General features: G+C 39.1%; 1 protein-coding gene across 8 annotated transcripts in view; it reads right to left on the bottom strand.

The window, feature by feature from the left end:
• LOC126756386 (myocyte-specific enhancer factor 2) overlaps nucleotides 1-27,030 on the bottom strand; it is a 236,369-nt gene that overhangs the window by 142,918 nt on the left and 66,421 nt on the right. For all 8 annotated transcript variants that reach the window (XM_050469425.1, XM_050469427.1, XM_050469423.1 and 5 more), the window contains exon 2: nucleotides 24,576-24,620. The gene's annotated coding sequence lies outside the window, so the exon portion shown is untranslated. The remainder of the gene's footprint in view (nucleotides 1-24,575; nucleotides 24,621-27,030) is intronic.

Here is a 27,030-nt window from a genome sequence, read left to right as displayed (position 1 = left end):
TATTTTTTGACTTTAATGAAGTTCAGAAAGTTCTAATAGCAGTGTATTCGATGATAATTCTTTCAAGATTTCGTCGAACACTGAATGTTGAATTCTTCAGGAACATTTACATATTTATATAAAGTTTTGCCAATACCTGAAGGTATTTTTCCAGTTTTAAAGCTTGTAATTTGTGAGAATATAAAATGCGGTTACAACCACACTTAGCCCTTCCTTCCTTGATTTTTAAATATTACTCCAATATAACAACATTTTGTGTTCCAAGAGACTACACTCCTTTACACAAAATAGCTCTTGAATCAAAAAAGATGTCGAATGAAATCCGAACAAAAGAAGTGGATTCTCTTCTATTCCCTATATACCGTGTAAGAGAGTATATCGAACAGTATATAAGATATTTTAAGTGTAATAAGAAAAACGCATTTTCTAACAGAAGTAGCAATCAGTATAAATCTTCCCCTAGACCTTCGTATACATAATTACTTAGATGATTCTAACTGACTTTAAACCATACAAACTAAGGGTTAGGTAGACAGTTATCTCCTTGTATTGAGAATATTAGAATATTATACTTAGCAGGAGGATGGAGTCATGTGTAGCAGTTCAAGCAAGTGGAAAAATTCTCTGAGCGCCATTCACTCGGGAGTGAGCAGAAACGATTTGTTACATATGGCTCAAGTAGCTCACGACTTCCGGTCTTGAACCAAGTGTCCTTTGGGTAGCCGAAAAATATCCGTTTAAAGGCGAGCTAAAGTGAGAAGGCGAATCATAGCTCAGCAGGGTTATGCGCTATGTTTAGGAGTCGTCACGTAAAAAGCACCTCCAATGAAAATATTCTATCGAGTGCACTCTGTGAAAGACTGAAGCGCACCGTCCACAGGCTGATTGGACCTTATCAGTGTGACTTTAGACCTGGAAAATCTACAATCGACCAAATTTTCACCATGCGCCCAAATCTTTGAAAAGACCCGTGAAAGAAAGATCGACACAAACCATCTCTTCGTCGATTTTAAAGGCCCCTTCGACAGCACGAAAAGGAACTGCCGCTTTGTCTGAACTTAGTATCCCCGCAAATCTAACATGCCTGCGTAAGCTGACGTTGAGCAACATCAAAAGCTCCCTCAGGATAGGGAAGGACCTCTTCGAGCCGTTCAATATCAAGCGAGGTTCCAGACAAGGAGATTCCCTATCGTGCGACTTCTTCAATTTACTCTTGAAGAAAATAAGTCGAGCTGCTTAGCTAAATAGAGAAGGTTCAATATTCTATAAGAGCGTACATCTGCTGGCGATAATATAATATTGATATCATTGGCCTCAACAACAGCGCTGTTAGCTCTGTTTTCTCCAGGTTGGACAAGGAAGCAAAGCAAGTGGGTTTGATACTGAACGAAGATAAGACGAAATATCTCCAGTCATCAAACAAACAGTCGTGGCACTTGGGTCTCACGTCACTGTTAACAGTCATAACTTCGAAGTCGTAGATAATTTCGTCTATCTTGGAACCAGTTTTAACAGCAACAACAATGTCAGCCTCGAAATCCAACGCATAATAAATCTTGTAAACAGGTTCTACTTTGGACTGAGTAAGCAGTTGAGAAATAAAGTCCTCTCTCGACGATCAAAGTCTAAACTCTACAAATCACTCGTCATCCCCGTTCTGCTATATGGTGCAGAATCATGGATGAAGATGACATCTGATGAGTACGCTTAACGAGTTAACGGCAGAAAGATTTTGCGGAACATTTATGGTCCTTTGCGCATTGGCAACGGCGATTACCGCAGTTGTACTACTACCTTGACATATGTAGTTCAGCATATTAAGAAACAGTGGCTGCGCTGGTTAGGTCATGTCGTCTAAATGGATGAAAACACTCCAGCTCTGAGAGTATTCGACGCAGTATCCGCCGGGGAAGCAGAGAAAAAGGAAGACCTCCACTCCGTTTGAAATATCAGGTGGAGAAGGACCTGGCTACACTTGGAATCTCCGATTAGCGCCAAAGAGTTATGTCGTTCAATCACTATATTGGTTTCGAATAAATATTTCCCAATGAAAGCTATGTACATATATATATAAGATTGCATAAACAAGTCTGGTACTAAAAGTGTCAGCAAACGGACAACAATTTCACCTGTGAGTATCATCCACAAATTGCACGAGTACAAGAGATCTTCGTTACTTGTTTAAGCTTTCGATTATTTTAAAGCAAATTTCGAACAAATTTTCATGTATCCTCTTTGTTGTTTCCATCAAAGATCACCGAAATATCTTGAGTAATTCTTCGCATTATTGCACCACCACACAAGGTGTTTTGCTACTCATGCCATGATTCAGCGTTGCTCGGATAATGCAGCGAGTGTACAGTGAACACCGAGCAGCAGCCGCCAAGGCAATAACGGACCACTTACTCAGCCACGTTGGCTGGCGATATTTGAGTCATAAGCGCTTAATTGTTGGCTGCAATAGAAATTTTTTTGGCAACCAACCACGAAAATAAGGAGGCAAGCGAGGCGGTGTGTGGCGGATACAGCGAAGAAGTAATCAGCAGTCGAGGCAGCACAGTAACGGATTATGTGATCAGTAGTCGTTGTATTTCTAATTACTTCAAACAATGCGCACTGAGTTGCTGAGTCCACAGCAACCACACCACGAACAACTGTCGAACAGGTGTATCAATGTATGTGTGAAGACACTTCGATTGGCTATTGTATTTTGCGTAAAATCCAATTATGTAACAATCAAAAGCCAACAGACCAAAAATAATTAAATTTGATTTGCCGTCCATTGTACGGCGCCCACACGTGCTCAGGATGTCCGTCTCAAGGTGAATCAATAAACTTATTTTTCTTATCGACACGCAGTGAAAATATTTACATACGCAACGAATGGCTATGAAACGGCGGAATTCAATAATTCACCTGTGTAGTTGTCGTAGAAACATTCCGCAGCTCATGAGGGGCTTTCGGGCTTTCGTACATGCAGACTAAACACACAGGTATCGTTTTCTTCACAGTAGAACATAATCAAACTAAGCTCACAGGAATGTATACACTAACATTCAATTCAGCCGGTTTGTTTGGTCATATACGAAATCTCAAGCATTTAAAGGACTTGTGCGCCGCAATTTTAACCTTGGATGAGAGCTTTGTAAGGTGAGAATGCCGAGAATGTGAAAGGTACCAGCAAAATGACTCCACCACTACAAACTTAAAAATATGTTAAGATAGAACAGTCTTAGCTTCGAAGACCTAAATTATTTCGTCTATCTTGAAACCAGCATTAACACCAACAACAACGTCAACCTAAAAATCCAATGCAGAATAATTCTTTACAACAGGTGCTACTTCGGACTGAGTAGGCAATTGAGAAGTAAAGTCTTCTCTCGACAAACGAATACCAAACTCTATAAATCTCTCATTATTCCCGTCCTGCTATATAGAGAATGATGAAATTCTTGAGCAAATATTCGACCTTTGCGTTATCTATCAATCTCAGCGACTTCGCCAGATTCATTAAAGGTGTATCTACCGGCCTTCTCGGTTTTAAGAAGGAATATTGATAACTTTTCGAGTAGTTCCTGGATATTATGTTGATAACGACAACATTTCTATTCGTTTCGTCGAAGTCTCGTGACAGTTTCTTAGAAAGAGCCGCAGATTCACACTCCGCCAAATCTTGGACCCAGTTCTCTATTGATTCATTATAATTCCAATCAATTCCCCCAGTTTTATGAATGAATTTTTTCTGGGTTTTCAAGTAGTTCTGAGGTAATGATATTAAAGACTTTGAGCATTTCCTAGTGATCCGAAGTTTCGTGACAGCTTCTTGAAATTTGGGTTCTTAAAACGAGGCGTAGATCTACTTTCCGCCACATCTAGAACCCAGTTTTGTGTTGATTCTCTATATTTCCATTCAGCTTTCTAAGTTTGAAAAAGGTATACTTAGTTCTCATTTGTTCAAACAATTTTTAAGTATGACACTGATATTGCAGACTTAGAAAATTTTCCAGTGATTCGTAGATTCATGGAGATTTCTGTGAAATTGGGTCCTCACAGTGAACTATAGATTCACACTCTGTAAAATAAAAACCGATTTCTTTGTTGCTCACGTAAGAAAGTTCAAGCTTCTTTTATTTGGCGGTATTATTTTGATTCAACAAGTTCTTATTGGAAGCACTGAAGTACAACTGTCTGTACAACCCACAACGTCGATCCATTGTGGCACCTAAAATTCCTCCAAAAACGGATCCTAAAACCTTTACGAATGGACAAAGCGCTTTGAGCCTACCACAAATTTATTGAGGCGGTAAGTGTTAGTTTCGGTAAGTCTCTTAGTTCGCTGAAGGTAGATAGATATTTGTTACTGAAGTATTGCACAGCGACCTAGGGTCTATTGTGCCCTCTTCTAAATCACATATGTTCACCAAGGTCCAGCAACCTGAATAATTCCAGGTGCCTACTGAGCGCTTTAAGCCTTCTTCTGCAAATTGCTGGACAATCCAGAATTAGGTGTGCTGGTGTTTCCTGGTCCAAGTCGCAGAACCGGCAGTTAGCGCAAGAGACCATGCCCATGTTGGACAAGTCTGGTACTGTCTCTCATGTCAAGCCGCCGCAGTGGGGAATGTGCGCATTGCCCCTGAAGCAAAGACACAGGCAAGCCTTTGCAGCTTTGATAGTCTAAGGCCTACCGAAGTCTGCGTTGCCTTGGCAGCCCAAGCAACCGCTCCATAGGTGACAATAGGCTTTACAATCATGGTGTACATGGTATCTAATGATACCTGGTTTGCATCCGCAGGATCTGCCCAACCAAAGGTAAATCTGCCGAGATGTTTTAACCTCAGTCTCGCAAAGACTGGGCAATGGAGGAGAAAGTATTTCGATCTCACCCACCTCCTCTATACAACTTAGACAATTTGCGACCGCCTGGATTCTTAGTTTTACAGCATAAATTCGTATTGGACAATGTCTAAATAAAATCCTTTAAGTGCGGCAAGATGAACTTTGCTAAGGGAAAGTAGGAGAATGGAGCCATATGTAGAAGTTCACACAAGTGAGGAAAGTTTTCTGAACGCCATTCACTTGGGAGTGGACAAAAACGATTATTTTTCATATGACAGCTCACGGCTTTCGCTCTTAGACCTAGTATCCTCTGGGTATCCAAAAATCATCCGCCTGAAGGCGAGCTAAAGTGAGAAGGCGAAACATCCCATCCAAGAGTTGTGGGTTTGGGACCTGCCACATAAAAAAACACTCCCAATGAAAAGAAGAAAACAGCGTCGGATGAGAGATCCCCACTGCAAACGTTTTAAGGATAACAAATCATCATAATGTTTTAGACAAAGTTGTTCAGAATGATCCGTAGAACATTTCACGCATACGCGATTTTATGGAAATAAAAATCGAAACGCTCTAATGTACATTATGCTAATAACTCACAGTTCAAGCATATCCTTTATGTTCAAAACGGCTTGATGATTGCTGACACCGTTGATTATTTTCCAATATTATTTATTTTTATAATTTTTTATTTTTGAAACAATTTTCACAAAATCTCGAAACTGATTCGTACACTCAGCGCCATCTGGACACACAATATGATAACACATTTTCAAATTAACACAGTTAGAGCGCCATCTGTTGTCAAGCAATTGCAATTCTTTTAAACGCACCATTGATCTTGCCAATTGCGTTTTTAGGACAGCAGATGGCGCACGTGACGGATAATTTATTTTTTTTATTTGACGGGAAATTTGTGCTTATTTTGGGAAATTTTATTTTTGAATTTTCACTTAGCGCGCGTCATACGTCGCGCTCTCACGCTCTCTCGCTTTCTTCACTCGCCAACGCGCACTTAAAATATTTTCCAACGCCGCACCCACACATTAGCATTTTTTTGACACTTTTCGCCATGTCGGCACTACGCGTTTTGCGCACACTTATTCGATTATTTGTTGACGCGCTCAGCGAAGCCGAAAAAATGGAATTTCGTTTGAAAAACGCCGTTGGACGTTTGCTCACTTTCACTGATAAGGGGATTTGTTACTTTCTTTTCTAAAGCGACCGTGTGATAACATGGGCATCAGATGGCAACGCGCATGCAGTAACATTTCGCACACAAACACACACACAAAACCGGACGACGACGGAAACACATGTCCTTCGTTGGTATTTTTAAAATTTACATAAATAAACAAACAGATTTTCGAAATTTCTTTTTTCTTGCCGCTCAGCGACGCTGATCAACGTCGATCACAGGCAACTACTGAGATCAGAATATATATTTATGTATATATACATATGTATATATATATTTAAACATATTTTTGCGATTATTTTATGCTTTCCACGATCTTGACACTCAAAACGCACTCGCTTCACACCCTTACACAAACGCGGAACGCTGCGCGGCAAATGGTGCAACCATATTGGCGTTGACTATTCGTCCCTCCATCGATTCATTCAACCGTGCATAATATTCAGCGGTTATTTTTATGAAATCATGCAGTATTATTGAAAAGGCATTGTTTCGAAAACATTTCTCCACCGAACACTGAGCAGGGAAAATCGCACATCGTCGGAAATCAAGTGAAAATTTATAAATAAACCGTTTTTTCGAATAAGCTATTTTAAAAAAAGCCAACACAGTCGCGCGCTCACGATCCGCCGCGCCAACACACAGCGTACCGCCAGTCGATCGAACGCGTCGTGCCGCGCTGCCTTGCAATGCTACGACTGTTGCCACAGCGTGTTGCCTGACTGTTGCCGGTGTTCACTGTTTGGTGCTTGTGCTGTTGTGAGACCGATCCTCAACTGGCGCTGATCCTCCTACAGCAGCGGGAGCTGTTGCTGCCAGAGCTACAAAGTCCGTTTCTGCAGTTATTGCTGCTGCTGCTTCTTCTTCTTCGGCATCTTTTGGTTCTGCCTCTTCGTCTTCTATTTATTGCCGTGCTATACTCGTATTTATTGTTGCCAGCAAACAGCTAGCAACAACAACAATAAAGCGATGTCCGTTTGTTGTGATCGCTTAGCAGCCATTTCGTTTTTAATTTTAGAGGTAACCCCAAAATAAATACCAACCAGATCATGTCTAAGATCACCTGAATATAGACACTTGTACTAACTAGCCAATATCTTTGAAGACGAAACCACAGCATGTCTAATTATATCGCTAGCGGTGAGGAGAAATGGCCAATGTATACAAAAAATTATGAACCAGAAAGTTGTTGTAAAAATATAAGCTCTTGGCCTGCAGTATTAAATGAGGCATACAATTGAAAGGAAACGGAAGCGCGTATAATGAAGGTTTTATTGAAGAAGCGTGGTTCCAAGATTCGATTCTCAGCTAGTCACAAGCTCGAGAGAGTAATTCCTACAAGTAAGTATGAAGCGCTCAGTTCCATTAGTACTAAACTCTAAATTTCTTTTACAGACAAATTCGCGTTGAACAAAAGTTTCGTATACAGGTATTTTACTCAAGTGAACGAAGACCACACGATTACTTCCGATCCTTACCGACACCTAGCATTTTTTAAATAAGCCCAAAACGGCTTTAGAAAGCGCCGATTATTGCACAAGTATTGAAATACAGTTTTGATCATTTCGTTGGGAGAGTTTTGTACGTGGCGGGTCCCAAACCCAGGCACAACCCTCGGGAGGGAAGATTCGCCTTCTCGCTTTAGCTCGCCTTCAAACGAATGCTCTTTCGGCTACCTAGCGGATCTTGGTCTAAATCCAGAAGTCGTGAGCTGCTTGTGACATATGTAAAAGAATCGTTTCTGGCCACTCCCGAGTGAATGGTGCTCAAAGAACTTTACTCACTTGCGTCAACTTCTACACATGGCTCCACAAGGCTGTATTGAAATACAGATTCAACGGATTTTTTTCTCGGAGCTTAATATTTACTATTAGACACTGTCTTCTTAAAGAATGACATTAAAAAATCGAACGGTAATATTTTTCCTATAAAATACTCTTCTATTCAAATATCAAGAACTTTCAAGGCGGTCTGCAACATTATTAGTTGCACAACGCCAATTTGCCTAATGTAAGACCTTCAAATTCTCTCCATTACTATCTCTCTACTTACACAAAACTGTGGCTGTCAGACGCCCGGAGCCACTAAAAAGGTAAAGCTAAAGGCCAGCTTATTCCTAATCTATTATTGTATTATATTTTATTTTCTTTTTCTTTCCAAGTGGCTATGGACTATGAGAAACCACTAAGGGAACTTTCATATAATGCTCCGACCAACAACTGCAACTTCCTCTTCTAAATCCTTAGTATTCTTGGAATAATCGAACAATTTTCGAACAAATTTTTTTCCGCGATGAGATCCATTTCTGACTCAATGGATATGTAAACAAGCAAAATTACGGCATTTGGGATGAAAATCTACCTGAAGAGTTTCAAGAGCTGCCATTTCATATAGAAAAAAACAAGGGTTGGGTGTGGTTTGTGGGCTGTTGGAATCATCGGTTCATATTTCTTTAAAAGATGCCGGTATCGCGTCATGATAACCAACTATTTGATGCCTGAAATTGAAGCTATTGATCTCGGCGACATTTGGTTTCAACAAGACGGCGCCACATCCCACACATCTCATCAATCAATGGATTTGTTGAGAGAACAGATAATTTCACGTTTTGAGCCGGTTGATTGGCCACCAAGATCATATGATATCACTCCGTTAGACTTTTTCCTGTGGGGATATGTAAAATCTAAAGTATTTGCGGACAATTCCACTTCGATTCAGACCTAGGTGCAAAAAATCATGCGTGACATTCGCCAATTACCAGTCGAAATGCTGCAACGAGTCATCGAAAATTGGATTCAACGGATGGACCATCTGAGACGTAGCCGCGGGCACCATTTGAAAGAGATAATCTTCAAAAAAGGAATGCCAAAGATTATTCTTTCGAATGATGAGGGAAAACATGGAGCAGCTCTTATGCACTTGTCCCGCATTTGCAAGACTACGCTGTTAGCATCTGGGGTGCCCACGGTACGATACACTGGAAGAGGTATCGATAGTGAGGCCACAGAGTCTGTTGAAATTCGCGTCAAGCACAGGCATAATAAGTGGTGAATACTCCTCATGGATCTAGTAACTGAACTCAATCTGGTAACGCAAAGAACTAAAACTGGTGTATGGGTAGCTCATTTCCCCTACCAGACTAACCTAACCTATGTTTTTTTTTTTTTTTTTGCTTTGGAAAAGTACTGTTAGCATTGTTCTTTCAACGAGCTGTAAGATGTCAACTCAAACGAGTTATAGTCTTCCATATACTCTCTTTCACAAATAACAATTTTAGCAGATTTTAGACTGAATTCGTTTCTCCGACATTCCCGTTATAATAACAGCAATAATTACAGAAATAGCCTACACATCCCCCAACAACATATGGCCAACTGCTGTATGATATTGTATTGTAAATATGTGTTGTATTTATATTGGAACAGCGCTGAGTTATATTTAGGACGCTTATTGAAAACACAATGGCAGAAACTGCTCGTAGCACTGAACTAATTTGACGAAAAAATAATAAATTGCCACGACATAATAAAACCGAACGTTTTGTAAGCGCGATCGCGATCGCGATCACGATCACGATTATATTAATTATTATATTATTTAATAAGTTGTTATTATTCGAAATGATCATACCTATAAAATATTGCTAATTAGTTTCACACAAACACTAAAAATCGCGATCGACCGATCGCCAACCACCCGCACACCACAAAGTCGCACTTCTCTGCTACAGGTTCGCGCTGCACTCCACGCTTCGTTGATTTCGAATTTAACCGACCGAAAACCGACAGGCATCTCGTACACACGTACGAATGTGATTTATGCGCTTCCTGCGATTCCGCTAACTGATCGTGTCGGACGCACGGTCGTACGGCCACTCTGGCACTCAGTGCAGGCAACAAAAATTGCCGTTGCCGTTTTTGCCGGCAGCACTTGTATACGCAATGCCGTTATACGAGTATGCTCAAAATAAATTGGTAAATATAGTACAATATTTATAAATTGAGAAAGCAATGAAGTCTGGCATTGCACGTTTGGGGTGGCGGTGATAGCGAAGGAACAATGAAAAGAAATCTTATGCCAAAGCTTGTTTGTTTGCGTGTAGCACCGAAGATTCGTAGAAAGCACTAGCTGAAGGGAACTCTCTGGCATCTCTTTAGGAAGGGTAGATAAAGGAGCAAAAGTGATTAATTATTTTGGGATTTGTAACGTCTTTCAAGTATAGGCCAACGAAATATTAGCTCTACATCCAATAAAATCGGATTAATTTCGGCTGAAGAGAGAATTGTAATAAAGATCATCCCTGAGGGCGGAAAGTCCTGGAGGACAAATAAGTAGTCATCGATTCGACCTCCGTCTCGGCTGCATTGGTTTCATTGCAGAATTTTATTAAATTTGAAAATGGATTTTAAGTTCTGAAGCCGATTATGGTCCAGGTAATATAGTCAGAGTCGACTAGACCCACAGGCATATCAAAACTGAGTCAGAGGACACTAAGTGGACTTCAAATTCTGAAGGCGATTATGGTCCAGGTAAGATAGTCAGAGTCGACTAGAGACCCGCAGGCATATCAAAACTGAGTCAGAAAACACCAAGTGGACTTCAAGTTCTGAAGGCGATTATGGTCCAGGTAAGATAGTCAGAGTCGACTAGAGACCTACAGGCTTATCTAAACTGACTCAGAGAACACCATATGGACTTCAAATTCTGAAGGCGATTATGGTCCAGGTACGATAGTCAGAGTCGACTAGAAATAGAGAACCACAGGCTTATCTAAACTGACTCAGAGAACACTATATGGACTTCAAATTCTGAAGGCGCTTATGGTCCAGGTAAGGTAGCCAGAGTCGAATGGAGACCCGCAGGCATATCAAAACCAGCGGACTTGGTTAAACACCTTAAGTCGTCCACGCTTCGGAGTTTCAAGTCAATGAAAAGATGTAAATGGCCCAACTGCATATTTAGAACAGCAACCCAAAAATGCCTTTGCCACACATTACAGTGACAACCTCGCCCAACTGTCGCCTTGGAATCTGCCTCGAATTCAAGCGAGGTTTCAACGAGACCGTGTTGGTTTCTGCGATTGAAACAAATGCATTTCTCTGCTATTTGACGTTTCAAATAGTTCAAAACCGGGCACCAGAATAATTAGTTCAACAATCCAAAAGATTTTTGCTACGTATGGCGATAGGTAAGGAGTCGCAACGGTACAAGACCTGCAAACCATAGATAAACATAGGCTGGACTTATTGTGGCTCGCAAACTTAATATTATACTCTCGCTGTGGATGGTCGAAATCAATCTTAGTATTAGTAAAGCTCTGTCGATCGTCGAACTCAATTTTAGTATCGTAAAATTCAGATGGTGTTGATTGACTCTAGTTGTGAGGATCTCAGAGTATACCAAATCGTTCAAATCACAAATCGGTAGACATTACAATTTCAGTTCGCTGAAACTCGCACAGCTTAGACAAAGAAAATGCGTTCGGGCTCAAAAATGAAGACAAGTTAAAACAGTTTGGGAATGCGTTCCTTTAAAGTTTACAATTTGACCATCGCGTCAGGACTTAGCTCATGAAACAAATACAATGTTTTTTTTTTGTTATTTGCACTTTCACCACTTTGATATTAATAGAGATCCACGGCATTCATTAGCTCAGTGTACACCCCCACATGCAGGATTTTGATAATAAACAGATTTCTTTTTGGCTAGCTGATGCTTTGCTCAGCAAAATTATAAATAACTCCTAAGTGAATTCCGCATGAACCGCAAGAACAAGCAGCAGAAGAAGAGGAAGAAGAAGCACCATGAGCAGCAGTAGTCGAAGAATTTAAGAAGTAAAGTGAAATAAAGCGACTCATATTGATGTTTCCAATGTGCTAAAATTAAATTGTTCGAATAAATAAAAACGCACACGCAATGGGAAGCTGGTAATAATGGCGACGATCGCCGGAGGTTCGAGGTGTAATGGTAATTTCGTGCGATTCTATGGCAACGCATATTAATAAATATACTAAGTACGTATATGTATTTGAATCGAAGATACCCTGTAGGAAATGAAATCATGAAATGTTGTCCACGGCTACGTCTCAAATGGTCCATCCGTTGAGTTCAATTTTCATGACTCGTTCGCGCATTTCGACTGGTAACTGGCGTATGACACGCGTGATGTTTTGCTCCAAGGCCTGAATCGAAGCGGGATTGTCCACTTAGACTTAGGCTTAACATCATTGTGATATTACATGATCTTGGCGGCCAATCGACTGGTCCAAAACGTGAAATTATCTGCTCACCGAAGTGTTCTCAATAAATCCGTTAATTAATGTGATGTGTTGGAACTGGCGCCGTATTGTAAAAGTCAAATGTCGCCGAGATCACAAGCTTCAATTTCAGGTATCAAATAGTCGGTTATCATTGCGCGATAACGGTCACTATTGACGGTTACGTTCTCAGCATAATTTTTGAAGAAATATGGACCGATGATTTCACCGGCCCACAAACCACACATGGCACCACTAGAATATCTTCGGGTTGCTCTTCGTACCAAATAGGGCAAATTTGCTTGTTTACATACCCATTGAACCAGAAAGAAAAATTGGAAAGGTCGAGCGGCTTCAGTTCTTGCACAAGCTGTATTTTATACGCTTTCAATTTATAGAGCTCGACGTAAATTGTTCCTAGTCATTCCATACGTCAGTCCGAGGTGCTGCGGATGGCGCCAAATCGACCTTTCACGGTCTTCGTGTACCCTCTCAGCTACGGTTGCTATATTTTCTATACTCCGTGCTGGATTCGGTAGAATATTATCCTATAATAAAAGCCTAGTCTCAAGATGGGTGATGGTAAATCGAAGAAACGTCCAATGGATTGAGAAGAGTTTTAGTTGAGTGGTAAGAAAAAGTTTAGAAGTTAAGACGAGACCAAAGGAGATTAGAAGAATTCAAATAAGAACACTAAAACTCGAATGGAACGTCTTGAGGAGGAAATTTGAATCTTCCACATTAAATTTTAATGTAGAGTTCAATAAGATGAATATGATGTTTAATAATTTTAACAGGTTCATCATGAAAATAGGGAAACCCTTTCTCCTTCCCATCCTGATGAAATTTGATTATAAGGATCCTTTCTTGCAAGCTCATCGGCTTTAGAGTTTCAAACGATTTCACTGTGACCAGGCACGCCGGTAAGTTTAATATGGAAACAGCTTGCTGCTACCGCTAGTAAGATGATGCACACCTTGGCTAGCTTTGAGCTCACTGTCAGCGAGCTTAAGGCCGGTCCCAAAAGAAGCCGCACTTCGGAGAAGCCTATCTGCGATTACTTTGATGGCTGCAACTTCTGCTTAAAATACACCACATTGGTCTGGCAGTCCTACAACCTTCCCTTTGAGTCATCTGTTAAAAAGCCATTAGGAGTAGGCTTCGCGACGGTTCAAGTGGTTCAAGTTTTCAGGGAAGCAGTCGAAGTGAGAGAGCTTTCCAAAATGTCATTCTCTTGGAGAGGAAGTCTGACTAGAATCAATTGTCAGCTTATGAACTTTGGATTAAGAGTCGATGATTGGGATAACTTTAAGTTTTTATTACTAATTCTACTAATTTTAATGGAAATGTAGAGTTTTTTGACTCAATGTGTAAGTCATATTTGATTTCAAGACTTCAAGCAAATCTTAATTTCTTACCCACCGTAGTTCGAACTATGCCACGATGGTCTATTAAACAAAAAAGATACTTTATATTAAGGTAAATGTATCAAGTGCCTTATTTTCCCAAAAGTACTCAAGTTTTGTGTGATTTGAGTACAATAAGATTTTTAGACTATTTGAATTATTGTAGACGAATGTTAATTGACTAAATTGAGATGTCTTAGTTGATTGAAAAATTCTCTTAAACTATCTCTTAAAATCTATAAAGAATCTTAGTCAACTTTACAAAACCATCAACAAGTTGTCCCTAAAACGAGCCCTTATATCCTAGAATAGTCTAATTCATGACAAATTTGCCTAAATGTAGACACTGACTTACATTTTATAGAAAATGTTGCCTACATTTAGGATTGGCGTGAATATAAATAACAAATCTAAAATACAATGTATTTATTTATTGCTTTTGGCAGCCCCCACTTCTTATCTTCAACCAAAACTCTTTTCATGACACTAATCCCTTCAATACTTACTTAATTCTTTCAGTCGTGTTATCACCTGAAAACCGAAGCCTTCGTAATCAATCGTTTGGCTAAAATGATAACATTTCATCACGTGTCGCTCTCTAACTGAACGATGTACCCGCTGAGAGTCATAAATTGGAAGAAATACATACAATGAAAAATCCAGATGCGTTTAATGCAACAGCACGAAAAGCGAGCATTTCATTGAAGAAATTGACAGAAAGCTTCGCTTTTCAAGACAGCAGATAGAAGGCGAAGAATCGACAGGATGATGAACTGCAACAGACACACTCACATATAATTTAGCGAAGCTGTTCAAATACATACATACACCTAATTAGACGGGTGTGGGGCTAAGGGACGTGCAGATCCAGCATGTGAGCCAGTGACCTGCGATTGAAGTGCGCTGAGGCAGAAGACGAAGACTTTGGTGAAACTGGCAGGCATATTGAATTACCTACGACAGCAGACACGTTGCCAGGGCACGTGACGCAATGCAAACACAACGCAAATGCAACAGGATAATGAACAAGTACATTAATGTTCAGGTAAATAAACGCGTAGATACGCTATCAAAGTATCAGTCGCTCTGTCTCTTATTGTTGTTGTAGAAGAATTTTTTTTTCAAAACAGCAAAAATAAACTATCTTCTGTAAAGGATGCTAACCAAGGCATAGTAGATGCAACAGTTGCGACATGACATGAAATTCAAAAATTTAGTCTAGCTAAAGTGAAATCATTTTTCATCATCCAGGACGGCCATCGACGTAAACTAACAACGACAATTAACAATGAGAGATCTTACTGCTATGGTTGGAATATCGGAAGGATCAGTAAAAACCATTTTGAAAGATTGTTTGGGCCTAAGCAAAGTGAAACCACGATTGGTTCCAAAATCACTAAATTTTTTCGAAAAACAGAGGCGTGTTAACGTCCGTAAAACCAGAATTTTTGACTACCAGAATATCAGAAAACGTATTATTACTGGCGATAAGTCTTAGATATATGCTTACGACCCGGAAACAGACGATCAATTAGACGAATGTCGTGGCAAAGGTGAGCCGGAGCCGAAAAAACCACGTCAAAGCAGATCAAAAAGCAAGGTTGTTTTGACAGTTTCTTCGATTATCGATGTGCGGTGCACTCCGAATTCCTTACGATCGGAAAAACTGTCAACAAGGAATACTAATTGACAATTATGCGCCGTTTGTGCGAAGCTATTCGTGAAAAGAGGCCGAAATTAAATTCTTAACAAGCACATTCTCAGCTGAATACTAAAAGTAGAGGATAATCGTTAGTCTTTTAAAGAACAAATTTCCGTCGGTTAGTCACATAGTCTATGATCTTAACGTCGTCAAACTTAGAGCACCAAAAAGGTCGTTCAATTTGTACTTACATACTTATGTACTGAACTGATAAAAACTATAAACATTGAATGGAATATATGTCAGTTAAAAACTTCATTTTCGATTATTTCCAATGAAACCTTTCACGTGTCTATTTATCAGAAGTTTTATGCGGTTTTAAACTCAAACGGTTTAATTCGAATATTCCATAGAACAGTACCGCCTATGGACCTAGTAAAGTTTTAGTTATAGTATTCGAGAACACCTTCAAGAAAATAGTGTAAGGTAGGGCCAAAGAAGCCGTAGGATTGTAAGCTCTTAAGGGTTCATGGTAGTCGGAAATTTCAAATATTAGGTTGTTTTTAGGTTAGTTTCTAAAATATTTTCCGTACAACATATTTAGAAGTATAGTATTTTAGAAATGTTCTCTGAAAATTTGCAGTATATCCGGCAAATACTTTACAAGTTATTCGATAATTTACAAAGAGCTTTGGAAGGTTGACTTGTAGAAACTCCCAAAAAAATTCTACGTGATCAGAAGGTTTCAAGACCGCAGCATAGAACTCCCAAAGGTGATCTAGACCGATGCCCAAAGCATACTAAAATTATGTATGGAACGATGGAGCAGACACGATTTCCCAATCGATGACGATGGAGCAGACGTTCCATTGCCCGACCATGAAGAAGTTCGAATAGCAATTACCCGTCTGAAGAACAACAAAGCAACGGAGGCCGATGGATTGCCGGCCGATCTATTCAAACGCGGCGGCAAAAAACTGATGAGGAGCATGCATCAGCTTCTTTGTAAAATATGGTCGGACGAAAGCATGCCCAACGATTGGAATTTAAGTGTGCTCTGCCCAATCCACATTAAGGGAGACCCCACAATCTGCGCCAACTACCGTGGTATAAGCATCGCGTATAAGGTTCAATCGAACGTATAGTTTGAAAGATTAAAGCCCACCGTTAACAAACTTCTTGCGCCTTATCAGTGTGGCTTTAGACCTGGCAAATCAACAACCGACCAGATATTCACCATGTGCCAAATTTTGGAAAAGACCCCTGAAAGGAGAATCGACACACACCACCTCTTCGATTTCAAAACCGCTTTCGACAGCACGAAAAGGAGCTGCATTTATGCCGCGATGTCTGAATTTGGTATCCCCGCAAAACTAATACGGCTAAACTGACGTTGAGCAACACCAAAAAACTCCATCAGGATGGGAAAGGACCTCTCCGAGCCGTTCGATACCAAACGAGGTGTCAGACAAGGCGACTCCCTACGTGTGACCTTTTCAACTTGATATTGATATCATCGGCCTCAACACCCGCGCCGTTAGTTCTGCTTTCTCCAGACTGAATGAGAAAGCAAAGCGAATGGGTCTGGCAGTAAATGAGGGCAAGACGAAATATCTGCTGCCATCAAACAAACAGTCGTCGCACTCGCGACTTGGCTCCCACGTCACTGTTGACAGTCATAACTTTGAAGTTATAGATAATTTCGTCTATTTAGGAACCAGTATAAACACCACCAATAAAGAAGAAGAATACCACAGTAACTCCAAAACCGCTGGGCAGATTTCAATGAAATTTATACAGCTTTTTTGAAAATATGAAAATCAATCGAATGTTTTTTCTTTTCGTTTTCGATTTTTTAAATGTGAAGAAACCAACTGTAAAACGATTTTAATGAAGAATATTTGCATATTAAACAAAGTTTACATAACATAACAGGTCAAGTCTTTGGGGTATTAGTCGTTAGTGCCCAGATGTGGAGAAAACAGTGGAGGTGAAAGCAATTCGAAGTCCAATTCATGGCTGACTAGTGACACAGTGCATTGCCTTGGTGAAACAGCACTTTCTCATTCTTCAAATATGGCCGTTTTCCGGCGATTTCGTCTTTCAAACGATCCAATAATGCTCCGTAATAGTCGTGTTAAAGGTCCCTCCTTTTTCTAGGTCGTCGATAAAAATTATCCCATGCGCATCGCAAATTACAGATGCCATAATCTTGCCTGCCGACGCTTTGGAGCAGTTGTACCGAGAGCAGTTCACTCGGGTGACTGTAGATCGGACTTCGTAGTAAAATGATGAAGCGATGTTTTCAATAAACGCGCAAAAGTTCGGGTTTATTATAAAAAATATTCCTGAATGATATGGTGTACACGTTCAGTTCGTATCTTTGGAGAGCCTGCTATCTACTTCACTTCACCAGAATTATTTTGTAAACTTTTTTGAGGTTTTAGTCGGTAAAAATCTCTTTTGGGCATCCACTGCGTTCATCGTCTTTGGTACTCATTTCACCACGTCTATCCTTAGCATACTAATCTTTGAAGCTAGATTTTTCTGGTTTTGGTCTCAACCGCATTTTATCCCTTCAAAAATCAATATTTTATCAGTACGCGAAATTCCTTCCTATTCATTTTTTTCATAATAACAAAAGTTGCTTCAAAATGATATAATTCACAAGCTAATGAACCGACAGCTGTAAAATTTATACAAACGCCTTTTGGAGGTTACTGTTCAAAATCATATGGATTTTATTCCAGCAACGACATCTATGTCAGGTCGGGGATTTTTCAATTGACCTGTTATGTATCCTTTGCAACATTGGTCTTAAGGCTCATACTGATCTTCTCTTTCTATAATAAATTATATATTCTTGTAAGCTTCCTCATTAAACGAGGTGTTATGATTGGATCCACTCCTAATAACAATAATAGGTTGGTACTTTGAAGCCGTCTGAAAGACAACTCAACAACAACACTTTGTAGATATAAATAAAACAGTAGTTCTTGAAATTAAGGAGGCTTTGAGTATACCATTTACCATCGTGCCAGTTGCTTTAAAGTCATACAAATATAGAGATAGATTTTATTACATAATATTTAACCTACAGAGGTCTGGACCCAAAATTTAAATTTTACAAACAATTGTTGTTTCTCATCTTTTCGATAAGTGGAACTGTGTGGCATATGGTTGTATAAATGGTCATAAGATTCAAGTATGAATAGTCATATGGGTCAAGAATGGACTCCCCCACCATCTACATACAAGATCTGTCGCAAAAGAAACAGGACTGTTTAAAAAAAACAAAAAAAAAATTATATTTTTCAAAAGTTATATTTTTTTATTCAAAGTAGCTTCCTTGTGCTTCAATACAGCGTTTAGCCCGGTCAATTAGCATTTCAAATGAGTGTTAAGGTCATTTTTCGGAATGCTCTTGAGAATATCGGTCGTCGCCTTTTGTCCTGAAACCAGTGCCCTTTCATGCGCAAATGAAGTTTTCCAAATAGGTAAAAATCACAGGGTGTCAGATCAGATGAGTAGGGTGAGTGATTAATGGTTAATATGGAGTTTTTGGTAAAAAAATCAGTGACAAGCGTCGACCGATGACACGGCGCATTATCGTGCAACAGGCGCCAGGACTCTGCCTCACGGTATTGTGGTCGAGCACGACGAATGCGTGACAAAAGACGCTTCATAACACCAAGGTAAAACACAGCATTAATCGTTTGGCCAGGTGGGACGAACTCTCGGTGTACAATACCCTCTGAATCGTAAAAACAAATCAGCATTGTTTTTATTTTTGACTTCTGAAGATCGTCACAGAGGTCCTCACGACCTTCTTGGAATCGCTTAAACCACTCATGCACATTACTACTGGATAGGCACTGATCACCTTAATTTTTTTTCATCATTTGAAATGTTTCAGTAAACGTTTTCCCAAGTTTAAAACAAAATTTAATATTTGCTCTTTGCATTTTACGACCGATGACCAAAAGCTGGCTGTCACTTTTTGATCGATAACATTGATTGTAGTTATCCAATTGTCTTAAAATTTTTACGAAATGTCAACAAGAGATCAAACTTTTTATTTCATATACCCACCAATAGATGGCGCCACCAGAAACAGTTATATTTAAAAAGTCTTGTTTCTTTCGCCACAGATCGTGTATGTATAAGATTTGGTGACAAGTGGGTCTAATCTTTCCTATGCTTTAAAACTTTAAATTCTATCATTCTCTAAGCTCTGACACACTTTAAACTCTGTGCTTCAGTGCGTTTGTGGGATTCACATATGAGTGTGTGTTTGTGTGTGTTGGTGTTGAGAGCGTAAAGAGCTCGTTGCGCTTCATTGCACACACCTGCGCCTTTAACTTAAGTACACTAGTGGGCGGTATGCGTGTGGCATTATTCTACCTTAGCGGAGGCACACACATACACACATACGTACACATAATGCGTGGCAATTAATGGTCGCTACAACGAGATGTCCTGTTAGCATACACGCTCATGCTTAAGAACGCACGCAACAGAAATAATCCTGGCTTCCTTTATAGGTTTTTGTGTATGTGTATGTGCGGAGGTAAATATGTATTTACGTAATATGTGTTTATGAGTATATAAGTATATACATACATAGATAATTATTATGGTAATCAATAATTTTATTGCTCAATGAAAATTGTTGCACAATATAATTAACAACAACAACAGAGACAACAAAAAGTTAGGTACATACGTATGCATGTATGTATATCTATTTAAAAGCATCATTAAAGCTCACTAATTCACCTCAAGTATGCGCCCGCATTCTCATTGTCGCACCTAAACACAATGATTTATTGTTTTTGTTCTTGTTTTTATTGATGAACTGCGGTGTACGACGCAGTCAGCTTGCCGCCGACCCATATTATGTTGTCACGTTAGAAAGCATGCTGCCGGCAGCGTGAAGACAAGTGACAAGGCAGGCGCATTTTGCTTAGTGAATTAATATCATCACTTTGTTAACGGTAATTTGCGAAAATTCCAGTTCACTAGTGCGAAATGAGAGTGAAAATGAAAGTGAAGTGTTAAGACGCGTTGCGGAGGGAGACCGCACCGGAAGGTTATAGGAACAAATGGTAGCGGGTATTAGCTGTTTGCTTGTTTATATATGCAGATACACATTTATATACACATTATATACATGTTTACCTACATACATATGTATGTGGTATATGCGACACATTTTCCAGCTCATTAAGTTTATCAACTCCAATAATTTTTACGCTTCTCTAAAGCTAACGCCGATCCCAGGCAGGCATTTACTTGGTTTACAGGCGCATAAACGTAGTACATAGAACAACAAAAACAACCTTAACTTCGGCTGCACCTAAGCCATAATAATACCCTTCACAGGTGCATTTCTTAAAGCATAAAAGAGTATACAAATATTTCAGCTTGATTTTGTGCGTTCAGTTTGTATGGCAGCTATATGCTATAGTGATCTGATCTGAACAATTTCTTCAGATATTGTAGCGTTGTCACGGAAAATAATACGTGCCAAATTTCGTGAAGATATGTTGTCAAATAAAAAAGTTGTCCATACAAGAATTTGATTTTGAGCGTTCAGTTTGTATGAAAACTATATGTTATATTGGTCCGATCTAAACAATTTCTTCAGATATTGTAGGGTTGTCACGGAAAATAATACGTGCCAAATTTCATGAAGATAACTTGCCAAATAAAAAAGTTGTTCATACAAGTATTTGATGTTGAACGTTCAGTTTGTATGGCAGCTATATGCTATAGGGATCTGATCTGAACAATTTCATCAGATATTGTAGAGTTGTCACGGAAAATAATACGTGCCAAATTTCGTGAAGATATGTTGTCAAATAAAAAAGTTGTTCATACAAGTATTTGATGTTGAACGTTTAGTTTGTATGAAAGCTATGTGTTATATTGGTCCGATCTGAACAATTTCTTCAGATATTGTAGGGTTATCACGGAAAATAATACGTGCCGAATTTCATGAAGATATCTTGCCAAATAAAAAAGTTGTTCATACAAGTATTTGATGTTGAACGTTCAGTTTGTATGGCAGCTATATGCTATAATGATCCGATCTCGACAATTTTTTAGGGTATTGAATGGTTGCTTCGGAAAATAATACGTACCTAATTTCATGAAGATATCTTGCCAAATAAAAAAGTTGTTCATACAAGAACTTGATTTTAAACGTTCAGTTTGTATGGCAGCTATATGCTATAATGATCCGATCTCGACAATTTTTTCGAATATTGTATGGTTGCTTCGGGAAATAATACGTGCCGAATTTCATGAAGATATCTTGCCAAATAAAAAAGTTGTTTATATAAGAACTAGATTTTAAACGTTCGGTTTGTATGGCAGCTATATGCTATAATGATCCGATCTCGACAATTTTTTCGGACAATGTGTGGTTGCTTTGGGAAATAATGCGTACAGAATTTCATAAAGATATCTTGCCAAATAAAAAAGTTGTTCATACAAGTATTTGATGTTGAACGTTCAGTTTGTATGGCAGCTATATGCTATAATGATCCGATCTCGACAATTTTTTCGAATATTGTATGGTTGCTTCGGGAAATAATACGTACCAAATTTCATGCAGATATTTTGTCAAATAAAAAAGTTGTTCATACAAGAACTTGATTTTAAACGTTCAGTTTGTATGGCAGCTATATGCTATAATGGTCCGATATCGGCGCTTTCGACAAGTAAACAGCCTCTTGGGGAGAAAATTATTTATGCAAAATGTCAGATAAATAACCCAAAAACTGAGATGGCTGAATGGACCCAGCTAGATACTTATGTATGTATGTATATAGGGTCACACAATTTTCTCTAGGGTGTTATAAATTCGTGGCAAGCTTAAGATACCCTGTTCAGGGTGTACAAACATACATACAATATAAGTATACTTGCTGCAAGAGCAACCACCTGTAGGAGTTAATGTGTAATGTGTATGGGCAGCGTTGTTGTAATGCTTCCTTAGAGAGGCTCCCACACATATATATTTATATATTTATGTAAACATGTATGTTTATATGATTGCTGAAAGCCCTGCTAGTGTGTGGCAGTATGATTTTATGCTTAACTCCTACTCAAAGGCACACACATACACCTATGTTATCTTTGTTCACTCATTTGCTGCTCTTAATTAGATGTCGTTGTTGTTGCTATCGCACAGGTGACGCGCGTTGCCAATAGCAACACAGCTACCTGTACGCAGTCATGTGTATGTATATGTGTGTGTTTAAATTACTGCTGTACACACATGCGGTCGTATCGGTGGATATTGCCGACCCTATCAACCCATCTTTCGCCCGTGTTTATCCTTCGCACTGGAGCTAAGCGCTGAGTTGAGTTGTTTGGCCCTAATTTTTTCATAATTCACTGAATCTGTGCAATTAATTAATTACGCTTATTAATAAGCAAAGAAAACACCCAGATGCATGTACATATACATATGTATGTATATGTGTATGTATGTATGTATTTGCACTTTCACACGTGCTTGATAGCGACTTACCTATTTACCCGTAATATTAAAGCGCCTAAAGAGTTAGTTGAAATTTTTTGTGAACTTTTCGTTTTGATTTAAAGCTACATATTAACGCCCAAAACGTCCTTGTGAAGGAGAGTTTTTGTGATTTTTTTTATACTATTCCATTCCATAAGCTTTTATCATCTTCACAGAAAGTTCGCATTCCTCAAGCTGCATGCTCTTGTTTATTGCCCAAGCGAAACGCTTGTTAGAGTTTGGCTGGGAAAACTGAGAAAGTAGTTGCGGACCCTCTCTGACTTTGGCAGCTCTTTATTTGGCTGGTTGTTTTCGCAATGCTGTCTAATTTTTATGATATGAACCTCAAATATGTATCTATATAATGGGTTGTCAAAAAAGTCTTGCGGTATTTTTATTGATTTTTTTATTGAAATTTGAAATTTTTATGACTCATGCCCATCTTGACCGATGTCTCTGGTCTTTTTCGACCAATTCAGCGATTTTATCGCAATTTTCGACAATAGGCCTTCCGGAGCGTGGCATCTTCGAACCTCTACACCAGAAAACGTTGAAACCATCGTTGTGCGGTGGAAATGGAAACTGTATCGGATCCATAAACTGCACAAATTTTATTGGCGGCTTGAGATGCATTTTTGCCTTTATCGTAGTAGTACTGTAAAATATGCCGTATTTTCTCTTTATTTTGCTCCATGTTTGCGACGCTATAACTCACGAACGACTTAAAAGAAACGACAATCAATCAAACACGTGTTAACGCGTGAAATGAGCTTTCCAAAAAGGTATAGCGTGACCCGATGCGACGAATAAAACTAGAACTACGCGCTTTCAGCGCCAACTAGAGAAAATACCGCAAGACTTTTTTGACAACCTATTATAAAAAATATTAATTGAGAAGTCCGCGGTCTGACACATGGAAGGCACTACTAGAATTAAGTCCATATGCTTTCTCAAAAGCATGCTCGTTGGGAAGAAATTTTCGTTGAATTAAAAGGTAATCGCCGAAACGGAGGCCTATTTTGAAGTAAAAGACAAATCGTACCACAAAAATGTTATCGAAAAGTTGAAGGGTCGCTTTAATGTCAAAGCTTATGGAAAAGCTTAATATGGAGTAACTTTCTTAGCCTCTTGTTAAGTAGCTTTTAGAGTTCCTTGGTTAATTCTTGATATCAACATTTTAACAAGGACATTATTTTTGCATAATAAGCAAACAAAATAAGTTTAACTGTAATGGACCTTGTTCTCCATTACATTTTATTTCTGCGTTCATTTGTTCTATCCATCTATGTAAATTTCCGTATTGCAAAAGTGAAAGTCAAGTCAATACATTCCAAGTTCCATTGCGATGAAAAAATTTGTTGATCTTATGTCCTCTAAACTATCGTTTTTCATTAAAATAATCCTTTTGCTCAAGCAAACTATTGTAAATAGAAATGATAACCAGCAAAAGCTTCTTCCTCGGCAGAAATACGATTCTTTAACACTTACAGAGTGCCGAATAGAACAAGCAACTGGTATAAATTACAAAGACTGGCTTAACCAACTAGATAATAGCATAGCCAGCGGTTTTACCACTTTATTGTGACCCTCAAACAAAGTATTATTTTTCGGTCTAATTTCATATTAGTTCGTGAGAGGTTTAATAAATGAATCTGCCGCATATGAGACTATATAAAATTATGTAGATTTCTTTAAATGTACTTACCTTTATTTAATTTACCGTATTAGTTTCGTTCTGATGATTTCTAACCTAAAATAAAAATAAAAATTGATTAGAGAATATTAATTACTAATGAAGAGAATATAAAAGATAAGTGTACATATACCATATAATATACTCAGTATGGGAATAATTCGAAGTGCCTGTAACACCTTTTTAAAACAACTTGTAAGGCATTGACACCAAATTTTACTGAGTTGTTTTCATACTTATCGAGATATGTGCACCGATTTCATGTATTTTAGTTATACATCGAAATTTATCGACTTTCATACATTGGGTGATTTCAATAGCCTTATTTTTTTTGAAATATAGCGCGTGAGTCGTGTCAAGCTTTCATGTTATTTTTATTCAGTATTGTTTGGTATTTCATAATGGAACGACTTATGCCTGAACAACGTTTACAAATCGCTCAACTTCATTCACGTTTCTTTAAAGAATGATCAACATAATCGGCCTACTAAGCGGACTCATCACAACGGCATCACCCATCTTGAGACCCAGCGTTCATTATTGGATAATATTCGACCGAATAGATCACATCCAGCACGCAGTAAAGAAACTAGAGCAGCCGTAGCTGAGAGTTACACGATGACCGTTGAGAGTCGATTCGGCGCCTTTCGCAGCAACTCGGACTGACTTATGGAACGACTTACTGCATTTTACGTCGAGATCTTAAAATGAAAGCATACAAAATGCAACTTGTGCAAGAACCACTCGACACCGTCTCCTTCTATGGCCTCTTAAAAAGTTCCAAGAAGATTCGACGTGTTCGAGCCAAATTTTGTTCAACGATGAGGGCCATTTCTGGCTCAATGCGTATATAAACAAGCAAAATTGCCACATTTGCAGCGAAGGGCAACCTGAAAAAATTCAAGAGCTGCCATTTCATCTAGAAAAAACCAAGGGTTTGGTGGCCGATGGAATCATCAGTCCATATTTCATCAAAAAAGATGCCGGTGAGAACGTAACCGTCAATGGCGACCGTTAGCGCGCTATGATAACTGACTATTTGATGCATGAAATTTAAGCTCGTGATTTCGGCGACATTTGGTTTCAACAAGACGGCGCCAGTTCCCACACATCGCATCAATCAATGGATTTATTGAGAGAACACTTCGGTGAGCAGATAATTTCACGTTTTGGGCCGGTCGATTGCCCACCAAGATCGTATGATATCACACCGTTAGACTTTTTCGTGTGGGGATATGTTAAGTCTAAAGTCTATGCGGACAATCCCGCTTCGATGCAGGACTTGGAGCAAAAGATCATGTCTTTCGCCAGTTACCAGTCGAAATGCTCGAACGAGTCATCGAAAACTGAATTCAAAGGATGGACCATCTGAGACGTAGTCGCAAACAACATTTGAAAGAGATAATCTTCAAAAAATAATTGCCAAAGAATGTTTTTTTGAATGATAATAAACGTTCCCGAAAGGTGCAACGCCAGAATTCAAGAAGACATTGGAAAACCGACTTTGCCGACCGGCTTTGCAGTTCCCGCCGATTCCGCTGTGAACAGGCGTCCATACAAGTCTAATATGCATGAAGCTTGACGCTGTTATCAATGAGGTCAAGCACCCTCTGACCACGTTTGAACGCACAGTCAGCGAGCTCAAAACCAGTTTAGCCGTTCGGCTATGAGAGTGAATAGTGATTTCATACGAAAACTATAACAAAATTTTATTTATAAGTCTCATACAATATATTGAATAGTGACAAGGTCTACCGAAAGGTTCAAATCCGTTTTAGAATCGGCTGTTTTTGGATTGGAAAGCAAATAAACTAAATAAAGAACTTCAGAAGAAAACCACAATTTTCTGAAATATCTGAAATACTTAAAGTAATAAACACCGCTATTCGTTTTTTTGTAAAATATTATGGCAATAATTTGTGAGCAATTGCCAGCTCAATGCTGATAAGACACTGCAGTAAACGAGGTAATACGAGTAAGTGTGCGTGCACCCGAATGAGTGAGCCGTCAAACAAATCAAAAATATATAATCTCTCGACGCCAACATAAATGCCGTTGAACGCGACTCGCGCGGCCAACTCGTGCGCTTCCGGTGCCAGGCACTTGCCAGCAGGAAACACCTACGGACACCGTTCAACGGTTATTTGATTTGGTGATTTGGGAAAACATATTCGAAAATGCATTTCAATACAGTTACAGCTAAGTGTGTGCGTGTGGGTGTGTTTAAGGGTTACATGCGCCCAAATCGTTTCTTTTCGCAGGCAGCAGTGGCGCCACCTAATGCTCGATGGTGCCATCGGAGCTCACGAAAGGTGCGATAATGTGTGTTAGGCGATTTAGGTTTACGTGAAAATGGAAAAATGCTCGAATGAGCATAGCAAATAAAATGAAGCAGAAAACAGCCTTTTCAACATGCAATTTCTTGGCATTTTTTTATTATTATTATTATTTAATGCTCTGTGAATTG

Source organism: Bactrocera neohumeralis, chromosome 4 (assembly GCF_024586455.1).
Source record: "Bactrocera neohumeralis isolate Rockhampton chromosome 4, APGP_CSIRO_Bneo_wtdbg2-racon-allhic-juicebox.fasta_v2, whole genome shotgun sequence".
In the NCBI taxonomy this organism is placed as follows: Eukaryota; Metazoa; Arthropoda; class Insecta; order Diptera; family Tephritidae; genus Bactrocera; species Bactrocera neohumeralis.
Note: the sequence above shows the minus strand (reverse complement) of the source record. Positions and strands in the feature narration are given on the sequence as shown.